The sequence below is a fragment of the Ascaphus truei genome, chromosome 5 (assembly GCF_040206685.1).
Source record: "Ascaphus truei isolate aAscTru1 chromosome 5, aAscTru1.hap1, whole genome shotgun sequence".
NCBI classification, from domain to species: Eukaryota; Metazoa; Chordata; class Amphibia; order Anura; family Ascaphidae; genus Ascaphus; species Ascaphus truei.
In genome coordinates this window covers 52,278,458-52,300,458 of record NC_134487.1, presented here as the reverse complement: position 1 = coordinate 52,300,458, position 22,001 = coordinate 52,278,458, and positions in this window count along the sequence as shown.

Sequence of the window (22,001 nt, the reverse complement as noted above, 5' to 3'; positions counted from 1 at the left end):
GGTCTTTGGTTTGTATCCCTTCTGTCTGAACGATTCGGTCAGGGTTGTGAGATGCCTGTTTCTGTCTTCAGTGTCAGAGCATATGCGGTGGTATCTTATAGCCTGGCTGTGTATGATACCTTGTTTGGTATGAGTGGGATGGATGCTGGAGTTGTGGAGGTAACTGCATCTGTCAGTTGGTTTCTTGTATACAGATGTGTGTAGTTTGACATCTTTCAGTGTTACTGTAGTATCTAGAAAGTTTATTAGGTTTGCCGAATAATCCATTTTGAGTTTAATTGATGGATGGAATGAGTTCAGGGACTCGTGGAATTGTTTTAGGTTTTCTTCACCCTCTGTCCATATTATAAACAGGTCATCAATGTATCTGTAGTATTGGTAGGGTTTGTGGAGGCATTTAGTTAGGAATCTTTCTTCAAGATTTGCCATGAAAAGATTGGCATATTGCGGTGCCATCTTGGTACCCATTGCAGTCCCCATTAGTTGTAGGTACATTTCCTTGTTGAAGCTGAAGTAGTTGTGTCTGAGGATGTATTCTATCAGTTTGGTAATTACATCAGCACTGTATTTCTGATCCAGGGGAGAAGATGTTGTAAGGAAATGCAGGCATGCCTCAATACCATCCTTGTGGGGGATGTTGCTGTAAAGGGATTCTATATCCATGGTAACTAGCAGTTTGTTGGATGGTAGTTGGTTGATGGTGTTAAGATTATTGAGAAAATCTGTGGTATCTTGTATGAAGCTGTTGGTGCTTCTGACTAAAGGATTGAGGATATTCTGTACTAAGCCTGATATTTGTTCCGTGAGTGATCTATACCTGTTATAATAGGTCTGCCGGGTTTCCTGGTTTGTGGATTTTGGGAAGCATGTAGAAGATCCCAACTCCTGGGTTGTCAGGTATTAGTCACTCCACTAGTGACCACATACAACCCTACCCTAGAGGGTATACGAAAAATAATCAAAGATCTGCAACCCATGCTGATAGAGGATGTGACATTAAAAGAAATCTTTCCCAAACCTCCCATTCTTGCATTCCGGCAACCACCAAACCTCAAACAGAAATTAGTCAGCAGAAAACTTCACAATGATTTTAAAGACATGAATAATGGCACAAAACCGTGCAGCAACAAATGCTGCAAACTCTGCAAACACATTTGCCAAGATCCCACAGCCAGTCCCAACCATAGAACATTCAATGTTAAAGGATCATACAGCTGCACATCCAGAAATATAGTGTATATGATTCAGTGCAACAAATGTGACCAAGGCTGCTACATTGGGGAAACCAGGCAAAAACTACAAGGAAGAATGAATATGCACAGACACTCTATACTCCATCACGAAGAAGGAAGAAACTGCTCACCTGTGGGACATCACTTCTCACAACCAGATCATTCCATAAATGATTTAAAAATCAAAATCCTCAATGCAATGTTTAAAAGCACCCAAGAACAGAAAACATTTGAACTCAGAATGATAAGACTCTTTGACACCAAAACCAAAGGACTTAATGCGAACATGGGTTTTCTCACACCCTATCAAAATTGTTTGTAATTATCCTGCTTGCCTCAATTCTTATCCACACTTTCTCTCCCCTCCAGTATCCCTTTCCCTCCCCACCTTTCTTTGACACTGTCCCCTGGCTTCAAACACTTAACACCCTACCTTATCTATAGTAAATATCTGTTGTTGTTTTTTTCCCTCTCTCTACACTGCTTTAGCCATTGAATCCTTTGTATATCAGTATTGCTTGACCTGAAGAAGAGAGGAGAACTCTCGAAAGCTTGTCCTATGACATAAATTGTTAGTCCAATAAAAAAGGTATCACCTAATACTGAAGAACTCATTTATTCTGCACTATCGCGACTGGACTAACACATTCTGCACTATCGCAACTGGACTAACACGGCTATTTTCTGCTTTATAGATATATATATATAGATATATATACACACATATACACACACACACATATATATATATACAATATAGAGTACAACAACAAGAAGAAGAACACCTATTTCACACCACCAACAGGACGCAACGTCAAATTAGATGGCTACATACAAAGCTTCAGATCGTGAGTTTCCTCACTAGCATCAGCACAGCAGAAAAAAACAATGTACAACCTATCCCCCATGGAGAGATCTGCAATCAAGGAACTGCGAAACAACCACAACATCACCATCAAACCAGCAGATAAAGGAGGTACAGTGGGGGTTATGAACACCAATAAATACATAGAAGAAGGCAATAGACAACTCACAGACAACACCTACTACAAGAAACTCGCGAATGATCCAACCCAGGAATATACAAAGCAACTCATGAATCTCATCAAGTCATTCCCCAACCACCTGCAAAAACATTTGAAGCAACTAATACCTGACAACCCAGGAGTTGGGACCTTCTACATGGTTCCCAAAATTCACAAACCAGGAAACCCCGGCAGACCCATTATAACAGGTATGGATACACTCACTGAAAAAATATCAGGCTTAGTTGAGAATATCCTCAAACCTCTAGTCAGAAGCACCCACGGCTTCATACAAGATACCACAGATTTTCTCAATAACCTTAACAACATCAACCAACTAGCATCCAACACACTACTAGTTACCATGGATGTAGAATCCCTTTACAGCAACATCCCCCACAAAGATGGTATTGAGGCATGCTTGCAATTCCTTACAACATCTCCCCTGGATCAGAAATACAGCACTGATGTAATTACCAAACTGATAGAATACATCCTCACACAACTACTTCAGCTTCAACAAGGAAATGTACCTACAACTAATGGGTACTGCAATGGGTACCAAGATGGCACCGCAATATGCCAATCTTTTCATGGCAAATCTGGAACAAATCTTCCTAACTACATGCCCCCACAAACCCTACAAATACTACAGATACATTGATGACCTGTTTATAATATGGACAGAGGGCGAAGGAAACCTAAAACAATTCCACGAGTCCCTGAACTCATTCCATCCATCAATCAAACTCAAAATGGATTACTCTGCAAACCTAGTAAACTTTCTAGGCAAAACAGTAACACTGAAAGATGGCAAACTACACACATCTGTACACAAGAAACCAACAGACAGATGCAGTTACCTCCACAACTCCAGCTTCCATCCCAATCATACAAAACAAGGTATCATACACAGCCAGGCTATAAGATACCACCGCATATGCTCTGACACTGAAGACAGAAACAGGCATCTCACAACCCTGACCGAATCATTCAGACAGAAGGGATACAATCCTAAGACCATTGCCAAAACTATTACATCTGCACTAAAAGCCCCACGAGAACACCTGCTACAATACAGACAGAGGGAACCTACCACACGCATACCACTAGTGGCCACATACAACCATACCCTAGAGGGTATACGAAAAATAATCAAAGATCTGCAACCCATGGTGGAAGAGGATTTGACATTAATAGAAATCTTTCCCAACCCTCCCATTCTTGCGTTCCGGCAACCACCAAACCTCAAACAGAAATTAGTCAACAGAAAACTTCACAACGAACTTAAAGAAACTGATAATGGCACAAAACCGTGCAACAACACACGTTGCAAACTGTGCAAACATATATGCCAAGATCCCACAGCCAGTCACAACAATGGAACATTCAATGTTAAAGGATCATACAGCTGCACATTCAGGAATGTTGTGTATATGATTCAATGCAACAAATGTGACCAAGGATGCTACATTGGGGAAACCAGACAAAAACTACAAGGCAGAATGAATATGCACATACACTCCATACTCCACCACAAAGAAGGAAGATACTGCTCACCAGTGGGACATAATTTCTCAAAACCAGATCATTCCATAAATGATTTAAAAATCAAAATCCTCAATGGAATGTTCAAACGCACCCAAGAACGGAAAACATTTGAGCTTAGAATGATAAGACTCTTTGACACCAAAACAAGTGGACTTAATGCAGACATGGGGTTTCTCACACACTATCAGAATTTGTTATAATGGTCCTCCCTGCTATTGTGCCATCCTATACCTTCCCCCCAGCATCCTCTTCCCCCTCTGTGTGCTGTGGATGTACAGCCCCCCCCATCCCTAATTCTCACCTTCCTTATCTCTGTTTTAACACCCCTCCAGTGCCTCTCTGTTCTTTATTCTTTCTACTTTTTTTTTTCCAATCCCTGTCTAAGTCACAGAAACCTTTGTATATCAGTATTGCTTGACCTGAGGAAGAGAGGAAAACTTGCGAAAGCTTGTCCTATGACCTAAATTGTTAGTCCAAATAAAAAAGGTATCACCTAATACTGAAGAACTCATTTATTCTGCACTATATATATATATATATATATATATAACAAAGAAAAAACTGTGTCAAAGCTCCAGGAGGTTGGAAATAAAGCCTTTAGGCAATAGTAAAATGATAATAGGAGTTGACACCGGAAAATAAAGGATTAAGGGGCTGCAGTTTTCTGTGTTCAGATAGATAATGGTGACAAGGAGGGGACACAGGGGGGGACAACCAATTGTGAGGTGCAGTCACTAACGTCCCCCTTACCCTGGCTATGCCCGGCGTGGAGTACCCTTTACTCACGATGATACGCCGCCTTGATCATCCTTTCTTGCTGCAGCTGCCCTGACGCTGCCAAAAGCGTCTCCTCCAGGCATCCGGTGGTGAAGCAGATTCTCATACACAGCAATAGAACAAGGTAAGAATCAAAAATCCAGCCGCTCCACGACACAAAAAGTAGGCACTCACCAGCAAAAAAGGGGGTTAAAAAGGTATACTTTAATGGACTACATAAAAAACAAAAAAACAGACATTACTAACTACTCTCCCACATGTTTCACGCCTACTGTGGCGCTTTCTCAAGGAGAGCCAATCAGAGCGTGGGAAATACATCCCAACTCTGATTGGCTCTAGTACCATGTGACACGCTTTCAAAGACGTCACATCCATTCTCCCCCAAGCCTCTGTCACATGGTCTACTAGAGCCAATCAGAGATGGGATGGAGTTCCCACGCTCTGATTGGCTACCGTAACATGTGAGACCGGCCATGCTTCTTTTAATGACATAATCTTAAAGGCAATTGAAGCAAAGCCATTCTGATTGGCTGTGTTTTCATTGCCTTTAAATGACGTCATCATTTTTTTTTTCATCGGCCAAATCACATGTTTTTCACGGCCCAATCAGGACCGTGGGAAACATTTGACCAAAATGTGATGTCATAGGCCTATAAAAGCCTATGTCGCCTCATTTTGAAGCTAGTCGACGAGGAGGGAACATCTCCCCTCCTAAGAAGAGAAGAAGGGCGTGGCCTAAGAAGATGGAAGAAGCCGGAAGAAGATGTTTTTTTATTTTATGGCTTACCTGTGGATTGGTTCCTGTGCTTCCGGGTCACTTGGATTTCGGAGAGTGGACAACTAATGGTGAGTAAACAAAAGAAAAGTTTATTATTTTAACTTTTACAGGTTTTTATGATTTTTCATTCATGTCTTTTATTTTTTCACTCCCATTTAATGCCCGTTAATGTATCTATGTATATAATACATTCACGGACACTGAATGGGTGTATTGTATGTGAATTTTGTATGTAAATGCATTGTATTTTATGCTGTATTATTGCCCCTGTATGTTATGTTTATCTATCTGTATGGATAGACATACAGGGATAATAATTGATTGTTTGGCTCATATTTAGGTTCTTTTCATGTATGGATAATGTATTTAGCATCTTTATTTTGTCATTGTTGGGAATAATATAATTTGTATTTAGCTAAAGGCTTCTTTATGGTAGTAAGATTAGAATGATGGTGGTTACTTAAAATTAGAATTGTTTTGGCAATGGTTTGGCTTTAGCAATTGAATAGGGAATTGTATAATTGATTTGTATTGTATTTTAATTGTTTGAGGAAATGGATTAATTGATTGATGCTAATTGTATTGATGTTGCTTAGTTTCTAATTAATTTTCAGGATGGCATTGGTGGTTAGGGGACATTGTTCATAGTGTATTTTATTGTTACATATATTTTGCATTGTGTTATATGATGCACAGATTATTTGCATCATGTACACACTCAATGCAATTGTGTGACATTTCATAGACATTTGTGTAGCTGCAGTTTGTTTTTTTTATATTTGCAATGGCTGCTGGATTTATTTTAACATGCAATGTGGTGGTTTTAAAATTAAAAATTCATGTTTTGATTTGTGGATGTTTTATGTGTTTCATAATGGGCAAATAATATATTATCCATATCTGGATAATAGTTATTTTGCACATTATTGTACTGTACTGTATGTGTTGGGGGGGGGAGGTGTATTGGCCCCAAGGGTATGTGGGTAGGCCTCCCTTGTGGGTAGTGGGTGAGGGTGGTTAGGCCTCACGGGGTGGGGGGTTAGAGTGGGAGGGTATGTAGGCCTCCTGAGTGGTGGGTGAGGGTGGGTTAACCCCTTAATGACTGTAGCGGTTAATAACCGCTATGGTGATTAAGGGGTTAGGGGACATTACATTGGCTATTGTAATTGTTGTGCATGTTTTGCAGCACCGTAGGGGCATGGGCAGAATGAAGATGAGGATGAAGATGGCCTTCGTCGTGGGTGCCTGTAAAACATAAGTGTTAAATGTTTTGACTGTATTTATTGTAATTTATATATATTTAAAATGGGCAAATGCATTATTATCCATATGTGGATAATAGTAATTTTGCCCATTACAGTACTGTATGTGTTAGGGGGCAGAGGGGATGTGTGTTGTTTATTGGGGGCAATTGTCCCCAATAAACATGCTAAAGTGTCTTAACTCCTTCATTGCTTTAGCAGCCCCATACCGGGGCCTGTAACTCGGGAAGCAGGGGTTCTCTGAGGCAGAAATCAATGCGGTTCAGCTCAGGGGACCCCCTGCTCCCGCACACTATTATTTAAAATACATTAATGCTGCTTCATTACCATAGCGTATAGCCGCTACGGTAATGAATTATTGTTTATTGTTATGTGTGTTTTAATACTAGTGTAGATGTGCAGGGGGTGTCCTGAGCTGAACCGCATTGGTTTCAGCCTCGGGGACCCCCTACTTCAGCAGGTACAGGCCCCTTTATGGGGTGCCGGTATCCCTTGCAGTATTTAAATAACCCGGTCATGTGACGCGGGAGCTTTAAACTGCAGGGGATACCGGCACCCCATAACGGGGCCTGTAACTCCTGAAGTAGGGGGTCCTCGGACCTGAAACAAATGCGGTTCAGCTCCGGAGACCCCCTGCTCATGTACACTATTATTAAAATTTATTTATTTCGTGTACGATCGCCGGTAACAGTCTTGCATGGAGATAGCAAATCTCCATGCAAATGTTACAGGCGGCTTTTTTTTTTATCAGCTAGCGAACAGAGAGGTTCAGAACGCTAGCAGGGGGAAAAAAAGCAACTCATACGCTGTGGCTGTTTTGAGCTATTTTGAGCAGGTACGTTAAAAAATGGCCTCAAGGCCTTAGTGCATCACGTCCCCGGCTTCACTTTTTAACGAACCTGCTTTTTGGCCAAATCAGAAAGCAAAGCCATTGAGCTTAGTGCATAGCCCCCTCAGTGTTATATGAAAAAGGCCTGTAATCAGATAAACAGCAGCACAAACAAGACCAACGTTTCGGTCCTCGCAGGGACCTTCCTCAGGGCTGTGCTGAGACTACTGGCCGTGGAAACCTTATATACCCCCTTAAACCCACACCTAAGTGACCATCAGCTACTCTGATTGGTTGTACAATGAAAACCCATGATCAAACCCTCAAAATCATCCGTCGCGCTATAGCCGTCATACCCACAGCTGCATAAGTAGCAGAGAACTACAAAGGTAAACACAGCTGCATCAGTCCACGTTTGAGGAAATAGCGTCCCTGGTAGCCATGGTGACTGGTTCCTGGTAGCCGTGATGCCGTCCTGCATAGACGGGGAATTTACAGTACTCCACGGTGCGCCTGCGCGGTATCGTGAAAGTCGGAAAAGACAGTGCGGCACATCTAGTAGTGACAGGATACTCATACGATCCCCTGTTAGTGCCACCAATCATGCAGGAAACGGCCCTTGATGCAGCATGCCAGGGACAGAACAGGGATGGCAAGCCAGATTTAATCATGTGTGAAGTCACGGGGGAGATCTGCAAGGTTATCCTATTCTATTTGAAAGTGGGGGACAAACGTGAACGAAGGGTAGGGGAAATAAAAACAGATTTACACATGGGTGGCAGAATACACTGAGGCAAATAAGGTAAACTAACTGCTAAAAGGTGAACTATAAGGAATATATAACAATATTGGTATTATACTGATATTAATAAATAATTAATTGCTAAACAGCAATTAGCACAGAGATAATAAACAAAGACTAAGGCAGCAAAAAGGGGGAAGAGGAGGGAGGGAAGAGGGAGAAAAAAAGAAGGAGAGAGAAAGGAACAGGCATAAATCATATGAAAGACAATATTAAAGGCAGTCAAAAAGGATAAATCAAAGAAAACAACCCAGTTTGAAGTCCTCGTTAAGGCCCCTTGGGGCCATGGTGTCTAACTCAAATATGAGCTTTGATTCCAACTGAAGCAACAGTCTCCCCCTATCTCCACCCCGTGTTGATACATGGGCTTGCAGTATGGGCATGCAGCGCATCGTGGCGAGACCATGTTTGAACTTTTTTAAATGTCTCGCGACTGGTTGAAGCTTAGGATCATCAACATTGCTGGGTTCCAACAATGCCTTCCTGATTGTGGATCTGTGGAGGCAAATCCTCTCCTTTAGCATGCGGGTGGTCTTCCCCACATAGTACAGGCCAAAAGGGCAACGAATGAAGTAGACCACATAACGGCTTTCACAATTGAGGAAGTCTTCAATTTTTATAGCTTTTACACTGTGTGGGTGTGCATAACGCTTGCCTAGAATCATGTGCTGACAATTCGTACAGCCATGACTCTTGTACACCCCAGGCGTCCTGGTGAGCCAGTTGGTGGTATTAGTATATTTGGTCACCGGATCTGATTGTAGGAGAGAGTCACCAATGTTGCGTCCACGCCTGTAACAAAATAGCGGTGGTCTATTGAAGTTTACCCCGATCTTTTTATCGTTAGCAAGTATGTGCCAGTGTTTCTGTATGCTGGATTTAATCAGTCATGAGGCAGTACTAAAAGTAGTATCTACATGGAACCTGTCAGAATCTGTTGATTGTAAAGTGGGTGTGAGCAGTTGATCACGAGGTTTAGCTTTTTCAAGTGCTGTTTAGCCTTTTCAAGTGCTGTTTTGATCTATCTTGCATCATAACCACGATCCAGAAAACGCTGTGTCATATTCGACAGCGCCAAGTCACATTCTGACTCATTACTGGTTACTCTTCTTACCCTCATAAACTGTGAGTATGGCAGCCCTCTTTTCAATGGCAGAGGTTAATGGCTGTTGGCCAAAAGTAGAGTGTTTTTGTCTGTGAACTTTTGGTGAATCCGCGTCAGCCAACGGTCAGCATCACGGTATACCACAGTGTCGAGAAAAACCACCTCTTTCGCTGAATATGTCATGGTGAACCTGATGTTGGAGGGGATCTGATTTAACTGGTCCAGGAACGACACGAGTTCCCTTTCCGTGCCCTTCCATAACATAAAGATATCGTCAATATATCTCATGTACAGTAGTTGATATATGGTGTGCATACGGTGTATCATTGAGGACATGTGTCTGCTCGTACTGATCCATGAACAAATTAGCATACGATGGGGCCATATTCGACCCCATCGCAGTGCCCATAAGCTGGAGGTAGAAGCGTGATTCAAATTTAAAGAAGTTCTTATGCAGCACGATCTCAATCATGTTTGTATATATATATCTGTATATATATATATATATATATATATATATATATATGTATATGTGTGTGTGTGTGTGTGTGTGTGTGTGTGTGTGTGTGTGTGTGTGTGTGTGTGTGTGTGTGTGTGTGTGTGTGTGTATGTATATATATATATATATATATATATATATATATATATATTAAAACACAACACAACAGCGCAAATAACATAAACAAAACGTCCTAAAACAAGAAAAAAAAAAATAATAAAATACTAAATTAAATAAAACAAATATGCAAACTTGATAGTCCAGGGATGTACTTAGTCCAATCTTCAAACAGAGGAGAATCTTGTAACCAAAATTTATAACGGGGGGCAGCCGAATCCAAAAGGAAGAATCACTTCCACAAAACTGAAATGAGAAAGAAAAGAAAATGCTCACCCCTAGTGCATTATTTTCATGATAGGGAAGATAATAAATTTAATATTATAGAAGTGGAAGGCAATGCACACTTACAGGAAATCTGAAAACAACATTCACATAAAGGTATCTTTAGGAGCCTTAAATCACCAGCCGGTGATGGAATAAGGGGGCACACCCAACTCACTGCGACCCCACTAGGCAGATGGTATCTCCCACACAGTGTGGAGCTCGAGCTTGATAGTATTAGCACGGCCCAGGATCACAGCGGGGTCCATCGCCAACCGGCAGGCAGTAAACAGACACACGGTAGGGAGCTCATGCTAGTTGGTATTAGCACGGCTGGATCAGCAGCGGGGTCCTTTACCAAATGACAGCTGGTGTGAAAAAGAAAGTACACCCTCTTTGAATTTTATGGTTTTACATATTAGGACATAATAACAATCAACTGTTCGTTAGAAGGTCTTAAAATGAGGTAAATACAACCTCAGGTGAACAACAACACAACATATTACACTGTCATGATTTATTTAACATAATTAAAGCCAAAATGGAGAAGTTATGTGTGAAAAACTAAGTACACCCTTACTGCTTAAATAGGAATTAAGATCTATGTAGCAGACAGGTGCTGCTAATCAAATGGCTTAATTAATTGATCATCAGCAAGTGTGACCACCTCTATTAAAGCTGAAGTTTTAGCAGTTTGCTGGTCTGGAGAATTCAAGTGTGTGTTAACACAATGCCAAGGAGGAAAGACATCAGCAATGATCTTAGAGAAGCAATTGTTGCTGTTCATCAATCTGGGAAGGGTTATAAGGCCATTTCCAAACAATTTAAAGTCCATCATTCTACAGTGAGAAAGATTATTCAAAAGTGGACAACATTCAAGACAGTTGCCAATCTTCCCAGGAGTGGACGTCCCAGCAAATTCACCCCAAGGTCAGACCGTGCAATGCTCAGAGATATTGCAAAAAAACCCAAGAGTTACATCTCAGATTCTACAGGTCTCAGTTAGCATGTTACATGTTAAAGTTCACGACAGTACAATTAGAAAAAGACTGAACACGTATGGTTTGTTTGGAAGGGTTGCCAGGAGAAAGCCTCTTCTCTTTAAAAAGAACATGGCAGTACGGCTTAAGTTTGCAAAGTTGCATCTGAACAAACCACAAGACTTCTGGAACAATCTCCTTTGGACAGATGAGACCAAAGTGGAAATGTTTGGCCATAATGCACAGCACCACGTTTGTGAAAACCAAACACAACATATCAGCACAAACACCTCATATCAACTGTCAAGCACGGTGGCGGAGGGGTGATGATTTGGGCTTGTTTTGCAGCCACAGGACCTGGGAACCTTGCAGTCATTGAGTCGACCATGAACACCTCTGTATACCAAAGTATTCTAGAGTCAAATGTGAGGCCATCTGTCCAACAGCTAAAGCTTGGTCGAAATTGGGTCATGCAACAGGACATTGATCCCAAGCACACCAGCAAATCTATAACAGAATGGCAGAAAAAGAAAAGAATCAAGGTGTTGCAATGACCCAGTCAAAGTTCAGACCTCAAGCCAATTGAAATGCTGTGGCAGGACCTTAAGAGAGCTGTGCATAAACAAATGCCCACAAACCTCAATGAACTGAAGCAACGTTGTAAAGAAGAGTGGGACAAAATTCCTCCACAACGATGTGTGAGACTGATAAAGTCATACAGAAAACGATTACTTCAAGTTATTGCCTCTAAAGGTGGTTCTACAAGCTATTGAATCATAAGGTATACTTAGTTTTTCACACATGGCTTCTCCATTTTGGCTTTATTTTTGTTAAATAAATCATGACACGTGTAATATGTCATGTGTGTTACGCTGGTGCTGCCCGCAGACCAGACCCGTCCCCTATGCTGAAGGTGGAAGTAGGGATACACGCACCCGCAGCAAAGGGAGTGTGTCCGGAGTGTGGTGTTTAGCATTGCCAGGCCAGATGCATGTAAGGTAGTCAATACTTGCCGGTACCGAGTATAGAAGTAGAATAGTAGTTGCCTTGCCGAGGTCAAGGAGCATAGAGATGAGGAGGGTCGAATCCAAGCCGTGATCGTGTTTTGCCAGAGAATACGTAGTCCGAGGAGAGCAGAGGTCGGGAGCCAAAGGGGGTAGTAGTACGAGCCGTGTCAGGACCTGTAGAATCACCAAGAAAACACAAAGTTACTTCCATACAGAGACTATGTCGAGCGATGAGTGAGAGCTCAGAGAGGCATGATAAGGCTGGGCTGGCCAATCAAGGATAGAGACGGATCAGGAGGACTACAGGGAGCCTTCCAGGATTGGTGTGGCTGATACAGCACAGGTGAGCACTGGTAACACTCTGAGTGAGCCCGCGCGGTGTTTGAGGCCGGAGCCTTACTGCACGGGTAGACGCTGAAGAACGGGTGCTGGGTGCGTGCTCTGTAAGTAGCGTGTGCACGCGTCCAGCGTCAGAGGAGGACGCACGTGTGCGCGTGGGACGGAGGGACCATGCCTCCAACTGAGAAGGAGGGAGAGTGGGGGCCCCACAGGGGGGAGCAACCCTGCGACGACAGAGGACACGATGGCCCGCGGATGTGGACGCAGGTAGGCGGGAGTTGCACTGCGCGCCCTGAGTCTCCCTGAGGGTTGCCTGTGTGTTGCACAGATGGCTCTGAGAAGTTGGATTCCTAACAATGTGTTGTTGTTCATCTGAGGTTGTATTTATCTAATTTTAAGACCTGTTAAGGAACAGTTGATTGTTATTATGTCCTGATATGTAAAACCATAGAATTCAAAGAGGGTGTACTTTCTTTTCACACCACTGTAGATACATACATATATACATACATTCTGTGTGTGTGTGTGTGTGTGTGTGTATATATTTATTTATTATGTGCCTTTATTATAATGCATAAACTAGTTACTTTAATTAGCAATTTATATATATATATATATATATATATATATATATATATATATATATATATATATATATATATAAATAAAGATTATATATATATTTTTATATATATATATATATATATGTATATATATATATATATATATATATATATATATATATACATACATGTAGAGGTATCAGTACCGTGTTAGCCGAGCTTCAATAATCAAAAAATAAATAGATGATACCGTTCTGTGGCTAACGAAATGCTTTTATTTGTGCGAGCTTTCGAGATACACTGATCTCTTCTTCCGGCGATGTTACAATGAATGAAGCAAGGATAACTTAAAAACAGTGTCTCTTGGAATGTGGGATGTATGGGAATGGGATATAAATCCCTCTCACTCCACACACACCTTGTGTAGAGCACTGTTTATACTGTGGGCTCTCCATTCATTTTTATTCACACTGATACACATACACACTCTTTCTTCACTTGCTTTCAGTTACCCTTTGACACCTCTAGCCATAAAACACATCCACACCGGTGGAAGGACAAGCACAGATAACATTCCAAGAGACACTGTTTTTAAGTTATCCTTGCTTCATTCATTGTAACATCGCCGGAAGAAGAGATCAGTGTATCTCGAAAGCTCGCACAAATAAAAGCATTTTGTTAGCCACAGAACGGTATCATCTATTTATTTTTTGATTATATATATATATATATATATATATATATATATATATATATATATATAATTAGCAATATATATAATCTTTATTTATATATATATATATATATATTGCTAATTAAAGTAACTAGTTTATGCATTATAATAAAGGCACACACATTAAATTAAAATTGCTGTAACCTAACTGCACAGTTTGTTTTCATTACTCTTAAAGCAAACATATATACAATGTAAGTGGTAAATTGAAAGCAATACTTCTTGAACAATAAATTGTTTCGACATGAGTATTTATTATCCAGACAGCCCAATGTAATTGTGAAGTGATCTTAACATTATAACATAATCAAACCTAATAAAAGGGCATTATTGTGTGAGACTTTTGTTCTAAGTAATGGGTGAAAGCAAGCCTATATTTAAATAATATATAACTTTGGCTCTTTGCATTCATTTCCTGTAACAAATAATTTGTTTTTAAAGTGTTTATCTGTGGTATCTAAGTTGAACTCCACAAAACATATTTGAAAAACAGTAATATCTATGAGTTGTCATCCCTTTTTAGTAAACTAACAGCCATTCTTATTGCGAACATGTTCAAAATGTTGGTAGCAAATTTGATGTACAGTAATACTTGTTATACTTTTTAGAGGACCAGCATTGGCATTCTTCATAGATGAAATGATCAGGTGCAGAGATTTCAAACATTTTGTGTACTGTGGCTAGATGGGCCACAATACAGATGAAGATGTAACCTCTGAGATCAGCTAAAAGGTATTGTATCACAACCTTCACTGAATCTGCTTATTATCAACAATGTATATTGCAGCCTTTGTGTTCATATGTATTTAAATATAATGCTTCGGGATATTTAGAAACAATATAAGATTCACAACAAGCCACATATTTTCTTCTTTCCTCCTGCATATGATTAACTGGGAAGACTTTCTACTGGCATTTTGCCTGGATAATGACTCTTCTGGGATTTGCTACAATAACAGTTACACAGCAAGTGATACACATTTGAAAACATGAAATACATTTAAATGTCTATGAAATAATTTTGCTCTGAAGTAAAAATAAATATTTAGAAATTAAATCCTCCCTATTTTGTTCTTCAATTTTAGGCATTTATTATTTTTGGTAAAATACAGACTAAAGTGTACTCACACACGAACATCTCAATTTGAATGGCATGAATGCAAACTCAGGATTGATTGAAAAGAGTTTGCTACTTGCTTATGAATTTAGTAGAAACAGCTGTGTTAGTCTAGTTGCTATAGTGCAGAGTAAAGGAGTACTTCAGTATTAGGCGATACCTTTTTATATACTTGTAGCGCTATTTCCCCCATGCTCTAGAAGACGTGGCGACTACTGAGTGTATGTGGTGCATTACCTGAGGCTCACCGGAGGCTTAACCTCTGCTATTGGGAGTCTGGGGTGTACCTGGATCGTCCGGTGACAGCGCTTCCACCTGTGAGCATGGACGTCCCCAGAAATTTTTTCAGGGGGGGGGCATAATTTATAACCACAGCGCAATGGCGGTCCCTGCTGCGGCACAGATTGGTCCCGACTTGGGAGTGAGACGGCTTTCATTGGTAGGTAGTGTTACCAATGAGAGCCGCATCACTCCCGAGTGCTACCAATGACAGTGCGCTGCGCTTCCTCCTGCGTAGCAGCATAGGCTAGCCAACCACTAGCTGCGTGCCGTGGCACTGGGGGCACCCACCCACCTCCGTCCCGGTCCACCCACCTCCGTCCCGGTCCACCCAGAGTCTGTTTTTGGCGTTTATAGCGCCGTAAACGTACTGTACGGCACCATAAATGCCAAAAACAGCCCAGGACTGCGAGTGATCCAGGCAGAGCCGCCAACAGAAATCATGGGGCCCAGGACAAATGAAAGCAGCAGGCCCCCCCCGAACCCATAGCGCCCCCCCGAACCCATAGCGCACCTACCACGAAAAAATATCTTTTAGAGCGCAACTTTTACTTAACTGTTTTCTTATTGTACTACAGAATAAAACATTACAATGCAACCTGTTTATTTTTTATATTTTCAACAAAAGACATGTGTCTGCCTGCCTGGGTGGGTGAGTGGGTGAATGACAGTAGAATGACAGTGGGTGAGTGGGTGAGTGGGTGAATGACAGTGGGTGGGTGAATGATAGTGGGTGGGTGAATGACAGTGGGTTGGTGGGTGAATGACAGTGGGTGGGTGGGTGAATGACGGTGGGTGGGTGAATGACGGTTGAATGACGGTGGGTGGGTGGGTAGGATAATGACGGTGGGTGGATGAATGATGGTGGGTGGGTGGATGAATGATGGTGGGTGGGTGGGTGAATGACAGTTAGTGAGTGGGTGGATGGGTGAATGACAGTGGGTGAATGACAGTGGGTGGGTGGGTGAATGTTGAATGTGGGTGGGTGAATGACGGTGGGAGAGAGTGACTGGGTGACAGTGACTGGGTGGGTGGGTGACAGTGACTGGGTGGGTGGGAGACAGTGACTGCGTGGGTGGGCGACAGTGACTGGGTGGGTGGGAGACAGTGGGTGGGAGACAGTGACTGGGTGGGTGGGAGACAGTGACTGGGTGGGTGGGAGACAGTGACTGGGTTGGTGGGAGACAGTGACTGGGTGGGAGACAGTGACTGGGTGGGTGGGAGACAGTGACTGGGAGGGTGGGAGACAGTGACTGGGTGGGTGGGAGACAGTGGGTGGGTGGGAGACAGTGACTGGGTGGGTGGGAGACAGTGACTGGGTGGGTGGGAGACAGTGACTGGGTGGGTGGGAGACAGTGGGTGGGTGGGAGACAGTGACTGGGTGGGTGGGAGACAGTGGGTGGGTGGGAGACAGTGACTGGGTGGGTGGGAGACAGTGGGTGGGTGGGAGACAGTGACTGGGTGGGTGGGAGACAGTGACTGGGTGGGTGGGAGACAGTGACTGGGTGGGTGGGAGACAGTGGGTGGGTGGGACAGTGACTTGACAGTGACTGGGTGGGTGACAGTGACAGAGGTTGACGTTGACAGTGGGTAATGGTGACAGGGGGTAATGGTGACAGTGGATGACAGTGACAGTGGGTTATGGTGACAGTGGGTGACAGTGACAGTGGGTGACAGTGACTGGGTGGGGTGACTTACCTTGACCGAGTGGGTGCAGCTTGTCACCGGACGCTTCCCCCTCCTGCCCCTACATGGGGCGGTATCCAGCTTGAGGGTCCCACCATGAAGAGAGTCTCTGTGTGGTGGTCTGGTCCCAGACCACAGGCCGCAGATACTGCACGGCGTCTTGCTGCTGTGTCCCTGGAACTGTATACACTATAGGGGCAATGTCCCTATCTAGAGGGGCTCTCCCTGTAGTAACCACAATCTAGGTGGGAGTCGGGGCCTTGCTGGGGCCTTTAAGGGAGTCTTGACCTAGTGCAGGGGGCCACTGACACCCTGCACACACACCCTCATCTTTCTGTGTCAAGCTCCGACTGGCATGGTCCCTGAAGCGTGCTAAATGCATCTATATGGGAGCCAGGGAATCCACAAGCCCGATTGGCTCTGTTGCACCATGTGACCTGCAGCACAAGTGCCTTCTGGGGGCTGTAGTCCCTACGGAGCCCTTTCCCTGAGATGGCAATGGCCACCACTAGCTGTCTCAACTGTGCATGCGTTATCGCTCCTGTAATGGCCGCCGCGCCTTGGAGCAGTCTGCACACGCGCAACTCACACTGCGCATGCACGTGCATAATCAATATGGTGGCGCCCAGCAAGGGAGCTGCTGCGGACCTCCGTTGCCCCGGTCGCTCTGCTACCTGCCACAGCTCTCCCCCGCATCCACCGGCACTTGCCCCTGCCTACGCTGCCTATCTCAGCCACGCCGGGAGATAAGGGGACAGAAGGGGGACCAGGGGGGACCCAGGCTATATATTGTAACAACCACAAGCATACCACTAGAGGGAATGTTAAAAATAATCAAAGATCTGCAACCTATGCTGACAGAGGGAGAAACATTAAAATACATCTTCCCCAAACCTTCCTCTTTGCATTCTGGCAACCGCCATACCTCAGACAGAAGTTAGTCAATAGAAAACTTCCCAACGAACTCAAGAACCCTGTTAAAGGTACAGTTCAAACTGACGTTAAAAAAATAAATAATATTTTTCCATTCAATATGTTTATCAATACAATCTGCACACTGAGAAGTGATTAGCTAAATTACCAATGGATCCGTTCTCCTGTAATCGATCGCTAAAGATTTGGCTCGGGAGTTCTTTATATCACTCTATTTTGTCTTCAGGCCATATCCCTAATACCTGGCAAACTGTCAGAGTTGTCCGAATCTTCAAAAGTGGGGACCAAAACACTGTCTCAAACTACAGGCCAATTTCTCTTGTCCCTATTCTATCCAAAGTTATGGAAAATTGTGTTCACTCCCAATTAAGCGATTACGTTACCAAGACAAGTTTCCCTACCCAATTTCAATCTGGCTTTCACCCCAAACACTCCATTCTAACTACCCTCCTGGATGTTTGTAATATGATACGGGGGGCTATGCACTAAGCAGTGAGCTTTTGCGTGCGAGTATGACATTTTGACTCACTCTCGGGATTCATTAAGAAGTGAAGCCCATTTTGGTCTCTCGGTCTCTTCTCTCTCTCTCTCACTCTCACTCTCCCACACTCTCTCTCACTCTCCCACACTCTCTCTCTCACTCTCCCACACTCTCTATCACTCTCACACACTCTCTCTCTCTCCCACACTCTCTCTCTCACTCTCCCACTCTCTCTCTCTCTCTCTCTCTCTCTCTCTCTCTCTCTCTCTCTCTCCCACACTCTCTCTCATTCTCCCACACTCTCTCTCTCTCACTATCTCTGTCACCCCCACTCTCTCTCTCACTCTCTGTGTCAGCCACACTCTCTCTCACTCACTCTCTCTCACACTCACTCTCTCTGTCACCCACACTCTCTCTCTCACTCTCTCTGTCACCCACACTCTCTCACACTCTGGATATCTTATTTACCCTGTATATATACAATACAATAAATACACTTTTATGTCAAAAAAGAATGTTTTTCTTACTAGAAATGTATTCAATTTATTTTTTAAAAAGCAGGGCCAAGGGCCGGCTGGGGGCGGGGCTAAGTGGCGAGTAGATTTTTTGGTTCGGCTAGTAGATTTTTGGGTGATTTGTCGACAACTGGTTATAGGTAATATTGTAGGTGTAACCTCACTCCCTCCCCCCCCAATCTCAGATAGGGTCTCCTAGGGAGTCTAATTCTCAGGTTACATGTCTCTGTGTGGTTCATACCTGCTGGCAACATGGGGCCCTGAGTCTCCCGCAGGGACATGGGAGAGAACAGGACAGGCTTCTGGGGTTGTGCCTCCATCTCTTCTACTGGTGCAGCACCTCCATCTCATGCAGCCCCCAGCTGTATGGGGTGACCTACAAGAGAGTTCTCCTTCCCCTCCTCCCAATGCACTTTACTCTCAGGCAGGAGTATAGGTAAAAGTGCAAGATCTTTATTGGTCTCTTCTCTATTCAGTAGACAGGTTCCACTGCAGGCTGTCTTCCCTCGGGATGTCCCTGACCTCACTCCTGGCCTAGGAAACCAAGAGTGAGTCTAGCTCTTCCCCTACCCTCTTGGCAGGTTAGGAGGTATGGGGTGCACGCTCTCTCTCCCCAGAGGGAGGCCTCAAGCCTGCCAGTCCTGGCAGCTTGGTTTGTGTCACCCTTGTGTCTCACTCCAGGGACAGACTCACTAAATAGGAAATGGCAATACCCTAAGTAGCTCCAACAGGCATCACTCCGGTGTCTTCTGATTGGACACAGAGCCTGGTGACCTGCCTTCACTGCCTCAGTGTCCTTCCTGAAGTGGGGAAAACCCATGATTGTTCCTGGCAACCTGCCCTTATGCAGGGATTACTGCCAGGAGTAGGGCAGACCTGTAGCCCAAACCACACAGGGCTACATAGGATTGACATTTTGATAAGAAACGTGCAAAACACTCCAAAATGCATTAGCTACAGTTGCAGCAAGTGTTTTTTCACCCAAATTTGATATCATGCTAAAGGTTTTGCCAATTGTTACTTGGCTAAAAATGTCATGACATTTATACATTTTCTGCAAACTATCGCCACACAGTGAGTGAAACATGGCGTATGTGCCCTATTTATAATCTCAGCATTGTGCAGATCTATCGGTATTACAGAATTTGACAAGTGAATCTAGATATTTTAGAGAATTTTTCTAATTAGCATATTAAATGAAATTGCAACATACATTGACATTAGGGTTGGGAAATTGTTTGCGAACTCGGACTCAGTGGTTGCTTTTTTCGTGACATAAAAAAGGCATATTTTGCATGGTTTGCTACCTCATTCAAAAGTTTTACACATCTCTAATTACAATAATGGATGACTAGCATATTTGTAGAAAAGTTACACCACAATGTATTTGAAAGGAGGTAAATGAAACACATTCTTTATAAAATTATTGCCCACAAAATATGTTAGTCAGGTCAGACAAGTATAGTGACTGTACACAACTTGCAGACAAGCCTTATATATCTGGAAAAGGAAAGCTGACATTTTCAGTCCATTTGAAGAATACTTATTTATCTAATGTTTTTTTTTGTTTTGTTTTTTTTTAAGCAATTTGGTACAGTGTAAAAATGAAACATATTACAGATAAATTATGTATACCAAATTTAATGGTATAATCTTGCAGGCAGAAGAACATTCAACAAAACACAAAAAAGCCCTAATGCTACTGTACAATGCATCCAATATGACAAATTATTTAGTACATCACTATGTATTTTATCTATATTCTTTCTTCATAAATATGGGTTATTTGGTTCAATACTTTGGCCCAAATATTTTTTAGCTTACAACAACATCCATTTCAGCAAGTTCTACACTACTAATATTATACTGTCTCCTGTGTTTCTTCCACTGCATAGAGAGAAGGGAGGAAACAAAACACTACAGCCCACGGCATCGGCTGTGTGACATGCATGTGGTGCCTAAACGGTTAACATTTAAGAAACACTATGGGGTTTATTCTGTAAGCTTCAATAGCGCTGAATCATCTGATCTGCAGGAAAAGCCCCATTCAAGTCAATGGGGTTTTCCATGCAGATCGCACGATTCAGCGCTATCGGAGCTTACAGAATAAGCCCCAAACGTGCTACAGTATGTATGAGCTACAGTGCAGTTAAAACAGGTTAGAAACCAAAAAGTGCCCTAATAATTATAGTAAAAAATTTAAAATTAAAAAAAAAGTGTAAAAAAGTATTCTTTCCATGCTTGTCCCAGCAGTAAATCTATCTCCACCTGAGGGGAAGATATCTCTCTGATTATGTAGAGGTAGGATGAGCGAGCTAAATGACAATGTATTTTAAAATAGGTAAATTAAACAAAATCTGTATAAAGTTATGGCCCAGAAAATATATGTTATAGTAATAGATTAGTCAAGTCAGAAAAGTGTAGTGACTGCACACAACTTGCAAACGAGCCTCATATATCTGGAAAAGGAAAGTTGACATTTTCAATCCATTTGAAACATGCTTATTTATCTAATATAGGGGGGGGGGGGGGAGTTTAAGCAATTTAGTGCAAAAATGAAACATATTACAGATAAATTATGTATACCAAATGTAATGGTATAACCTTGCAGGCAGAAGAACATTCAGAAGGCTATTACTTTCTCTAGAGAACACTGAATGTATACATTTTACATTTAGAAGTAATAGGTAAAATATTCGTGACAGATGACATTTTGTTATTTTACAGGATCAAACCACAACCTTTGAAGTTTGCACCAAATTATACCTGTGTATTTTTCAAACCACCCATCAAAATGTCATGAATGTAACAGACTTATAAACTACTGATCCACATTATGAAATTGGCTGGAGGCATTAAAAAAAACTTTTCACTTTTGAGTATCTTTGACCTTTTAGTTACTGTTTATTAAGGAAACTAAAACATAGTTCTACTGTATGCTATTGATATGCAATTGAATACTATTTGCACTGGTAAGCACAATATTAGTCCTTATTCTTTGAATTGAAATATTTAACTAAACATGGGATACAAACATAACATTTAAAACAGAATTAGATAAATATAGCAGAATAGTATGCATTTCTATGTGTTAATAATGACTGTTTACAGTATATTAAACATATGT